The sequence below is a fragment of the Gymnoscopelus braueri genome (assembly GCF_963280865.1).
Source record: "Gymnoscopelus braueri genome assembly, chromosome: 14".
Classification (NCBI taxonomy): Eukaryota; Metazoa; Chordata; class Actinopteri; order Myctophiformes; family Myctophidae; genus Gymnoscopelus; species Gymnoscopelus braueri.
In genome coordinates, this window is record NC_137619.1 from 39160769 (window position 1) to 39173013 (window position 12245).

Consider the following 12245-nt stretch of genomic DNA (forward strand, 5'->3'; position numbering starts at 1 on the left):
AGTGAAAAATATGTACAAGAGAAGAAAAAAGAAAAACCACATGTTTAACTCGCAGGCAAGCTCTTTGCTGCTCTGTAGGAGCTTGTTCTCGTAGACTGTCTTCTTATCATCCAGCCTGCTTCGAGCATCACTCTGCTGAATAATTTCCTCTAGCTTCTGTTTAACTCCTTTCACCAGTTCATCGTCTTCTGGGCTGATATTTTCTGAATTCTTCACAGATGTGTGTCCTTCGCCAACCTTTAAAATCAAAAACAATCAAACATGTAGAAAACAAAGTTAATACATATCCATATGTGATATGATGCAAAAAGTCCTGAAGGTCAGGACTTCATGATTTTCACGATACAACAAAAGCCTGATGTTAAAATGACCCCAAACATGTTTGAAAGTGAAATATCCCTTTAAGAGGTAAAGACAATGGCAACATAGAATTGGTTTGCGCTTGTGTGTTTACTGAGACAGAACAGAGACAGAACAGAGACAGACTATACATTCTACATCATGGTGGTATGTCTCTGCCAACCAGTTGCAGTAACAGCCTTGTTCCCAGCCTTTTCTCATCTCTGAGGAGGAAAGCCTGGTCACAACATCTCAGCAGTGGTTCTCAAAGTGGGGCCCAGACCAGCTAAATGATTGGTAACTTCAATGCCCTTGACTCTCAGAGTTCAGGGCCATTTGCTGCAAGCACTGTAACTATAACTATTGTTCACCATTGTATTTGTTATAGTTGTGGTGTGAACTCTGGCTTCTACTTGACTATTTTTAATGATTTATTTTGTCAGCAACTCAGGGGTCCGTGGCCTAATATATACCAGACTGGGGGTCCTTATATGTATATAAATGTATAATAATAATAATAAACTTTATTTGTATAGTACCTTTCATGACATGAAATGCAGCTCAAAGTGCTTTACAGAGCAAGAATACAATTACAGTTGCAACCAATTTAAAAATAAAGCAAAAAATAATAAAAATCACACCCGCAGTGTGAAGTGGGCGGTGTGGTCACAGTGGTCATCACAGTGATGGAAGTTCACTTAAAGAAAAGTAATATTGTGGACCAACCATTGTACACCCCTAACTTAAAATATATGTGTTTTTTTTAAAGTGCATAGTCCTATTTATAGGGCTATGCACATGTGTCATGTGTTTCACTAGCCAATCACAGTCCTGAATAGAGTCAGTGGTGGCCAATCACGGTGCAGGGTTAGGGGGGTACAATGGTGGCCAATCACAGCTCAGGGTTGGGGGGGTACAATGGGTGGGGGGGGGGGTACAATGGTGGCCAATCACAGTGCAGCGAATGTCGATGTCCAAACCTCACTTATAGGGGCAGTTTCACCGCCCACAAATAAATAAAAGCAAAGCAAAAGCATAAAACAACATTACAATATGCAATACAGTGGTGACTTAAAATTCAACCAAAGAATCAGCTAAAAGCAAGAGTGAAGAAATAGGTCTATACATATATATATTTACCCAAATGAGTCTGATGTAGCCGGTGTTTCCTGCCAGCTGCTGGACACAGAAGGGACAGGCTGCGTGAAAGCTGTCTTTCCCATGAGGCAATTGCAGCTGACTCCAGAAGGTGGCGGTCTTCGCCGAACACACATGGCCACAGGGGACCAACGCGTGGGTGGGGGGTGCAACATCCAGGAAAAATCCCACTTCGTGGCCCAGCTGCAGAGGCACGAAGGGGCCCCGCACCCGGCACTTGGGACACTCGCGCTCCTGGCCATCCGCTTCCACCTAGAGGGTTGTCACCATCATGACATTATAGCTGATGATTAATAGTCGTTCAAATAATTGCGAGAACATATAAACGAAAATGACCTTTTTGGCTTTGTAAACAAAAGTTTGCACAGGTAACTTACAAAGCCTATTACTAAAATATAGAAAGAAATGCCTGACAATGATCGGTAACAATGTCAAGATAAATAATGATGCATTTGTAATGATGATAATGTACTGTATTTAATAATTGCATTAAAATTATATAACAATTTGGGGAAATGTCATATCTACAAGCTCATAACACGTCCCAATGCGACGCCTTGTGAGCCTTTAGATAGGATATTTTCACACATTTTAAACAGATGGATTCATATGGATCAGGATTCTAACGATGCAAAATAATTGTGATTATCTCAAATAATTAGCGATCAGATTATTATGTAATAATTGCCTCAGGCCTAACTTTCACCTCATCCTCGCTGCTTCCATGCACATGACCGCACTGGAGGTAGGCCCAGGGCTGCTTCTCGCCTTCGTTGAAGACCACCGGGCACCAGGGCCGCCCGGCGTTCAGCTCCTGGCACAGGGCCTCCATGGTCGGCGTGCGCGCCAGGCCCTCGGCCGTGCGCCACAGGAGGGTCACGCCACACAGGTCGATCAGCGAGCCGTCCACCAGTTCGATAGACTCACCGTCCACCTGGGCGGAAACATGAGAAGATATTAAAGATTTGGTTGATTTTGTTTTGACAAGAATGCATCTATATCAGTGGCGCGGCCAGAACACTTGTATAGGCTGGGCCTGAGCAGGAGCGGGTGGGCACGCATGCATGCGCGTGCATGTGTCCCCGACCTGTGCGCACGCGAAAATGTGGGCGTTTTTTTGTTACTTTATTTCAGTTTTAGGGTTAGGGTTACGTTAGGGTTATGTTATTTAATTCTTATTTTTGCCTGATTTTACCTATTTTTTTATCAAAACATTTATTATAAAAAAAATAAAAATATATATTTTTTAGCTACATCGATTGGGTGGGCCAGTTTCCTATGTGGGTGGGCCACTGTTACGCAAATCAGCGAGCAGAGCAACACTTTTATTGTTATGTGATCTTCTACCAGGGTCATGTGTGCATTTATGTAAGAGAATAAAGTCTGCACACTGGGTCATGCTCCAAAGCAGACTTTATTGCGAACTTTATTCTCTCTGGATTCTGACCTTTTAGTGAGTGGATGTGCATGCTTTATTGTTTGTTTCTGTATTTATGTATGAAACAAAGGCAGCAATTGTGGTGCACTAAATCGTGTGACCCTCTGATTTCCGTAGCATGTTTCGTACAATGATGTACACTGCCAACTATTAGTCTGGATTTATTTAGTTTTAATCATTTGTCTGTGCACGTGTACACTGGTTGTTGTGAACATGTACATGTATATGTTACAGAGAAATTGGCATTCCAGGGAAATTGAAAGGGGTACGCTTGTTTTCACCGCCCCTCAGGCAATTCTGTAGAATCAACGCTAGAGGGCAATGCAAGCCAGACATGAGCCCCACACCACACACGCACGGACAAACGAGCACGCATGCACAAACGAGCACGCACACACGCATGCGCACGCGCGCGCACGCACACACACACACACACACACACACACACACACACACACACACAGCCTCATTCCATGCAGTTGAAGCACAAGGGGGCGGGCCTGGCGGGCTATGTTAGTGCAGTGAGTGGCACTTGGGGCAAACGCAGTCCCCACAACATCATTTACGATTCTGTGCCTATCGGTACATAACTCGGACGGCGCTTAAGTCGACTAGCAGACCATCGGCCGGTCGTCGCGGGCACTCGCGCCTGGAGGCGCTCGGGCGCGACTCCTCGGCCTCAAGGTCTGCTAAGTCGGCGCGCCTCCGTCATGGTCCAAAACTATACTTTATCAGCGAAAAAAAAGTAGTCCGCGGTTGTTTGAAAAAGTAATGTCCCGAGCGGGAGTCAAACCCCGGCTCCCAGTGGTAGTGGGTGGGGAGTCCAATGATTATCGAAGTGCGCCACTGAGCTTTGTACTAGTGGTGTAAAGTAACAAAGTAGATTTACTCAAGTACAATTTTGAGGTATTCGTACTTTACTTGAGTATTTCTCTCATATTATCCATTTTATTTTCAGCGTTCCCCTAGCGTAGCTTCCTGGTTGTTATATTGTTGTTGTGGTCGTCGTCCTCGCATCAAAGCCCCGCCTCGCAGCACCGCCCCGCGCCTATAAAACTAGCGCTCCCCTGTCAATTTCCCTGGACTGCCAATTTCCCTGTGACATATATAGTCCTCACCATCTTCCCCTGTTGCTGAGCCCAACGGGTCGCCCGGAGGGTGTAGGCGTCGCCGCAGACGGAGATCTCCCTCCACAGGCCGGGCTTAGAGTCCTGATTGAAGCCATGGAGCGGGCGCGTCACCAGCACGCCGTTGGTGGTCAGTCCGTTCATCTGACCATCATCAGGCATCTTCCATTTAATTGCATCCTCCTATGGGGGGAGGGAGACAGTGGTGGAAGAAGATTGTTTTACTTAAAGTAAAAGCTGCAATACCACAATATACATTCTGTTATTCTGTTACAAGTAAAAGTCCTGTATTCAAAATGTTGTATTGGCATCAAAATACGTGTACTGTACTTACAGTACCAGAGTAAAAGTACTGAACTTTTTTTTTAAAGTAGCAGATCTAAAAGCTAATTTTAAAAATTATTTATCCAGGGTATGTATGCTGAGCATGAGTGTTCTTTTTCAGCAACGCCCTGCACAGTCACACAGACACAATTGTGTATAAGACATTTCATCTGACATTTCATAACCTACACCCAGGAAGATGGTCTTGGAGGAGTTGAAGCCGGCGGCGTAGATGCGTGCGGCGTAGGGAGGGCTCCTCTGGCAGATGATGTGGCAGGCGAATTGCGAGACTCGGCTGTCCGTCACCACAAAGTCAATGGGTCTCTGCGTGGACCGCCCGATCTGTTATAGACGAACACACAAGGGGTTGTCACTCACAGCTTGTCTTATTTGTTTGAATTTTTTTTTTACATTGTATTAACCAATTTCAGCCTAGTGTCCTTACTTTAAGTAAACATGAACATAAAAAAAACATTAAAACAGCTAAAATAGCAGATCTGCTCACAAGCTCTAAATCTAAATCAAAGTTTAAATCTCCAAATGGAAGAGTAGGGAGTCCACCTTCAACCACTGTCTGCAGATGAACTAATATTGTATTAACATACTCTACCATACAGATTGTTAAAATCATGTCAAATAAGTTGAGGATTGCAGCTTTAAAGTGTGTCTTTATGTAAAAAGAAAAGTGTTATGTAAAAAAAGATTAAAGCTCTATATTCAGATGCTAATCAATGCTATATACAATGCTATGTACACTATCTGTTCAGTAATAGGTTTCTCCCCATCTCTCCACCTTTTTAGAGAGCAGAAATACATTTTAAGGTCACCAATTTCAGGTATTCAGGAGAGAGAACCCCACAATCACCATTCATGAGCTTCAATTTTTATGTTCCAATTCCAATTTTGTCTGCTCATTCTTTGGTGAAAATGTTTTTTTTTTCCTGTTTGCTGGAGAGCTGTAGAGTCAGGGAGACCCCTCTTATTGAACAAACACTACAACTATCAGAATATAGCATGCCTTTTCAGATCAGAGCATGTTTATTTTAATGACCAATCAATCGATTGTGTTCCACCTTGGATCAGTGGTATGTTTTGGCAATTATTTGGGGGCCCACTTGCAAAACATCATGTATGCATTATGGATCCTACATACCTGAAACATGTCCGTATTTGTGTCAGGAGCGTATTCCACCACGACCGCGTTCCCTTTGGAGAGAATGTAGGCTATGCTGTGCTGGTCCTTCATGCAGATAGCCTATGAAACACAGAGAAGTTCACTGTTAGAAACCTCCAGTTCTGGACAAAGTACTCAACCTCTGTACTTGAGTCAAAGCATAGATTACTCAACTACAAGTGGAAGATGCTCTGTCAAATTTGTACGTTAAAGTACTGGAATACTTGCTTTTAAAAATACTAATCTTTTTTTGTGCATGCTTTAAAAAACCCCAAATGGAAGTATTCAAAAGAACAAATTACAAATGTCTTTTTAATATCATGGCAATGCTGACATTTTCCAAAACAAAACAAAAAATATTTTCCAGAAATATAAAAGTCAATAAAAGAGAACATAGTAGATCTACAAGCTCACAGGGTGTCACATCACGACACGTTGTGTGCTTATAGGTCTGCTATTTCAATATATTTGATATAGGTCTGCAGTGGTTAATGTACAGTAGTAGTGGAGTGGATTGGATTTAGCAGTGGATTGCAGACAGTGGCGGAAAGTATCCACATGCATTTACTCAAGTTCTAGTAGAATTTTGAGGTATTTTTACTTTAATGGAGTATTTACATTTTTGATACTATTATTTCCTAATCAGAAATAATCCAAATTCTTAGAAAATGGCGATCTACAAGCAAGATCTACAAGCTTCAACGAGCTTGTGAGCTTTTTGAATATCTGAAGCTTAAGTATTTAAGCAATATAAGGGATAATTGACGCCGCACCTGTCATCCTGTCGAGTAACAACACCCGACAGGATGATTAAACAGTCAATTATCCCGCTTATTACACGGCTACTTAATAAATGAATTAATAAATTGACCCAAAAGTAACAACAAAACACAGTATTTCCTTGCTTAGGGTAATGAAAGTATTCCATTAGTGTTGCGCTGGGCGGACACGGTCGCCTCGGAAAACAAGGAAGTGATGATCAAATAGAATACATTTTTGGTTACTGCATAATGCATTGTGTATTTCTCGCTTCAAACGTTTTCAAAAACATTCTTGAGAGCAATGTTTAGTTGTAAATGACATGGTGTGTTTGTGTTTACATGGCTGTCTTGTCCTGTTGGATACGGCACAAAATCAAGTAGTGCAGATTGATATGAGCAGGTGCTCTGAGTCTTTGATTAGACAGTGGTCTGTTATTTATATATATTGTTACTTTTACTTAAGTCCCAATTCTGAGTACTTACAGTAGCTGCCTGTGAATCGCAGCCCACGTGTACAGTGCTTGGTTTCACACCGTTGGCCTTGGGTCTCTGGCACAAAGCGAAGGGGCTTTTGGTCCTGGCCTCGTCCCCGTTGGGCAGGACGCCATTGTACCTGTGAAGAGAAGATGAAACAGTGGTGGGAACACTGTGGTTAATAAAGCAAGCTTGCCACAAGCTTCATTTCTGTTCAGATCTTTAGTAACGTGTGGACAGTGCAGTAATATGTAGCTTCATTTATATAGAAATGCTTTACTCACGAGTTTATGTTATGTGTAACATTATCAGTTATATTTGTGATAAGCCACTAAAGCCTTGCTCATACTGTAGAAAGATTCTGTCTTTTACTTTTATTACAAGCCTGCGCGGCTACGTCTACCAACAGTTCCACAAGTCCCCCTTTGTTTATTTTCTCTGACAACACTTCTTCTTTCATACGATTTTGCACACTTTTAACCACTTATACCTTAGTTAACCGGGGTCCCCCAGGGCAGGTCCACTAGACTAGTATTTCCCTCCACACCAAATCTCTTCATCAAAAAAATACCTGATCTATAAGCTTTAGGCAAAATGACAAAGTGACAACAGAGATGCCATTTCTCGTATGTTAATCTCTCTCTAGACAGATTCACAGCTCCGCAGCTCAAATGCAAAAGTGAAAAACAGCAGAGGGCGCTTTTTTCCTTTTTTTTTTTACCTGGGTTCTCAGATTGCTTGTATGTAAACCAAACAAGTAAATACTAATCCTTGCCTCTTGCCCTTGAACTACCTATCTGGCTCTACACTACACAATTCCTATTGTACGGGTGGCAACCTGATATGTCCAAAACCATTATGTTTCAGTAAATATTTCAAATATTGTACAAAATAGCAAAAACAGCCGATCAACAAGCTCACATTGCGTCACAGTGCAAGACCTTTTGAGCTTAGTCTCTATGTCACTATTTGTCCGCCTAACAGCATTGAATGTAAAACCAACGCTGTCAGTGTAAAACATAATTAGGCTACTGCATTTCTTCAAGGTGTGTGTGTGTGTGTGTGTGTGTGTGTGTGTGTGTGTGTGTCTGCTGCGCGCGCGTGCGTGTGTGTGCTTTACGGCCGAGTCAAACTTTGATCAAAGCAACACCACGATTGTCACCCGCAACCAGTAGCATGATTTGAGGAAGTTCACTTTTAGTTTTATTCTATTCAAAACTTAGTTTGAAGCCCATAACGGACAAAATAAGAATCTCATAGCTTCATTAAGGTGAGGTTATTCTTTTATTTGTACTTTTTATTTTTTTGTATATATTCTTTTGTTTTCTTTTTTTGCTTTCCAATATGGCTGCTGTGCATCTGATGAATATTAATAAATGAATGTTTCATACCCCAGGACAATGAGTTCCCCATATTTGACTGGGCCTTTGATGGAGGCCGCCTCAGGCCGGTGAGGAGGAGATCTTTTCTTGGTACTGCGCCATTGGTGCTTCCTTCAGAAGGAGGACGGTGCAGGGCTCTCCGATAGCGAAACACTCCTCTGTCACCTGCTTCAAAGTCTAGTGGTTGTTGCTGTCCTTTACGCCCCACTTTAACCTGCAGACATCACAAGAAAAACACATGTGAGTTTTCATTCTAAAATGAGACATTCTCCCTTTAATGGCTTAAGCCCTGCAGGCTATTTACTTGAGTGTACGGCGAAAATAGGCAATCTTCATGCCCACAACGTCCCGAAGCTTGTGAGCTTGTAAATCTAAATATCTTTGGACATGTTGGACATTTATTAAATGTTACTACGAACATTTTTTAACATTTCCCTCTACAATGACATGCCCAAAATAGGGACACCACGTTTAAAGTGGTTAAAGAGTCACTTCTACAAAAGTCTAATGTATAGGTTGAGGTAAAATCCAACTGTATATAATATTGCAGTTATTGTTATTTAATGATTGCTACTTAAATAATAGCAACATTTTAAATTGCATAATTATTCTGCAATAAGCACACTGTAATATCTTGTATATAAAAAGAAAATAAGAGGCAGAACAAGCTAAAGCAATGTTGCAAATGCGGACAGATACTTATCTGTTGGTTTCACTGGAAGTAGCCTACTCAGATTTTAGTAGCCTACTCAGTAAAAGTAGCAAAACCACAATGTAGAAATACTCTGTTACAAATAAAAGTCTGTAGTCAAAATTGTACTTAGTACAAACGTATTGGCATCAAAATATACTTTTTTCAAAAGTTTTAACAATTGGTCAAAATCTTTCAAAAGTAGCAGGTCTACATTGTGAGGCATTGTGAGCTTGACGATCTGTAATACTAATAATACATCTTAGTCTTCAAATTAACTTTTAAATAAAGTTTTCAAATAATTGTAGTGGAGTAAAAAGTACAATATTGTAATATAAAGAAAACAATTCACTTAAAATGTAAAAAGGAAAACCAAGACAATTCACCTTACTTACTTGACTTATCTTGAGTAGGATATCCAACAACAGCTGGGTAGAAGAAACTAACAGCTTCTCAAAAGTATGTTTTGTAGTAATTATAACAGCTCATCCATTCGGTCAAGTCCTCAAGCCTCAATGTATGAACTGAGGTTCATGATATGCTATTTATACTGTATGTGCTGCTCTGTCTTTCTCTTTGATTCAATCATTCACAGTTCTTTGACATACGGCCTTATCAAAAACCTTTTCAGCTGAGACAGTCAATTACAGTTCTCTGACAATCAGCTTGATCAAAGGGTTCTCTGTCTTTCTCTCTCTCTCTCTCTCTCTCTCTCTCTCTCTCTCTCTCTCTCTCTCTCTATTCAAATCAATTCAACTCAAAGGGCTTTATTGGCATGAGAAAACATACATTTATATTGCCAAAGCAAAAGTGGAACAAAACTATTACAAAAAACAATGTAGGTACAATTAAATGGGAATAAAGAAATGTGTAAACAGATCTGTGTTACATTGCACCTGTCTTACAAAACCATAAAAATTCTGCATTTGCTGGAAAAGGTTATACATCCACGAGAAAAAGTTATCTGTGGAAAAACTTTTGAAAGAAATGGCATCATTATTTCAATGTTTTGCATTCACTTCACTTTGTATAAAACCTTTTGTACACATAGCAGCAACGTTTTTCGTAATACATATAACAGTAGTTGTTCTGTTTGTATTTACAGTATTTTCTATATACTGAGATCACTCGGTGCAGACAGTGCAGACATACACATGTATTCCATTAGACATCCTTCTCCTGTCACAACAGCTCACACGTCTCGCTGCTGTGTTTGCACATTGTTGTACTTCACCCAGCAGATGTGGGATTTTTTTTTGTCATCAATCTGTTGAAAGTATGTGTCTCTGATGTCTTGGGCAAGTGGTTAGGAAGTGTAGTTCAGTTTCTACATCATTTTATGTGCACTCTTCTCTCGGGAGCCAGGTCTGCCTATGGCGGCCTTTCTCTTCTTGTCACAAGACTTTGTTCACTGAGTCTGTAAATAGTCGAGGCTTTCCTTTGTTTTGGGTCACAGTCACAGTGCTCAGGTATTCTGCGCTGTGTATTCTCTGTTTAGAGTCAAATAGCAGTGTAGTTTGCTCAACATTTGGGTTGCTTCTTTCCAATGTGTCAGGTAGATTTATTTTTGCTGTCTTATGATTTGGGCTCTCTCTCTCCCACAATTCTGAACAGACACTAATCAATGATTATCAGAATATAATTTCAACTTTTTAACAGAATATAGTTTTAACTTTTTAACAAACTTTCTTTTCTGTTTTAACCTACACATATCACCTTATTTTACATCTTAAAATGTTCCTTTATAATATTCAGCAAATTACTTCATAATGTTATTTAGATGTCAGCCAAACATTGCTTTTAATTGCAAGCTTAAAGCACTCAGAGAAACATCAGCTATAGCATGTCCAAAAAAGCTGCTATGGTCCTTATTAAGTGTTTTCTGTTATTGAAATGTATCCTATTCGTGATTCAAGTGTTTAAATATTTTCTGGGTACAATATATTGCTGTAAACACTAGCACAATTATGCCATGGGGTGTTTACTTATTTTTTAGGATGGATTTCAATACTTTGGTCATTAATATTTTAGCCCGGCCAATAATACTGAATGCCATTTTGACAATTTAGAGCTGAATAACAGAATCAAACTAGAAAAAGTGCTCCTCGGAGCACAAGTCTCCGCCAGGTCAGGTAGGTTATTATGGCCTCCTGGTGGCGCTATAATAGGCCAATGTGAAAAGGGTGCCATTTCTTCTTAGGCCTTGCACGGCAATCGGACAATGCATTCATGATTTGAGGCATTTTGTTCCAAAAATGTGGTTTGATAAATTAGACCAGCTGGTGGCACTATAACAGGCCAATGTTAAAAGGGTGGCATTTCTTCCTCGGCCTAGTGGGAATGTGTGTGCAAATGTGTGTCGCAGTTTCACAGCGACCGAGCCACCGGTAGCGGAGATTAGCTGCTCACAGACAGAAGGACGGACGGACGGACGGAGACACGGAAGAACGGACGGACGGACAGGGGGCAAAACATACTCTCTCGCCATGCCTTTCGGCCTGGCGGAGACAATTAATAGTTTGCAATACAAATATTTCTGAGGAAGCTGAGGAAATGCAGCTAGTTTTTGGAAGATTGTAAAGTCACTAAAAGCTAGGCCTTTTCTCTCCCGTCACAGATTAAAAGTGAAAGTTGTGTTATTTTAGATAAATCTGATATCTGTGATGTTTTTAACCATAATTTTATATAATCTGGCCATCTATTGACAGAATGTCTGTTAATCTATCTCCACCAGATCATGGTTGTGAATCGGTTACTGACAATTCACTCAACTCACTTTTCACATCCAGGTGAAAGCTTTTCGTTTTTCGTTTAGACCAGTAACACATACTGACGTTTTAAATGCACTTTCACAAATATGCACAAAAAAATCTCCTGCATCTTAGTGCATGTATAATTGCTTCACCGCTTACCCATATTTTATATTTAACACTTACTTCAGGCACAATTACTGCAATATGGAAAGATGTCAATATCAAAATTGTGCTGTCAAGCCAAGATCCTTCAATCCCTAGTCAGTTCCCAGATATGTGCATTCCTGAACACACACAACATACTTCAACCCCAACAGTCAGGTTTCAGACCAGGTCATAGCACTGTAACAGCTACAGCGCTTGTCACAAACAATATACTAAAAGGTATAGATAATCACCAACACTGTGCAGCTATTTTCATTGACCTGGTTTTCAAATTATCTGACAGGGAGAATGCAAGCTGTTGTTGCTGATGATTTTAGATCCAGGTCTCTACAAGGTTCAATTGTGGGTCTTCTTTTATTTACTCTTTATGTTACTAATACTGCACTCCCCTCCCTGCACAGTGATGTCCATTATTACGCTGACGACACAATGTTATGCAGTATTGGCCTAATACTGTAT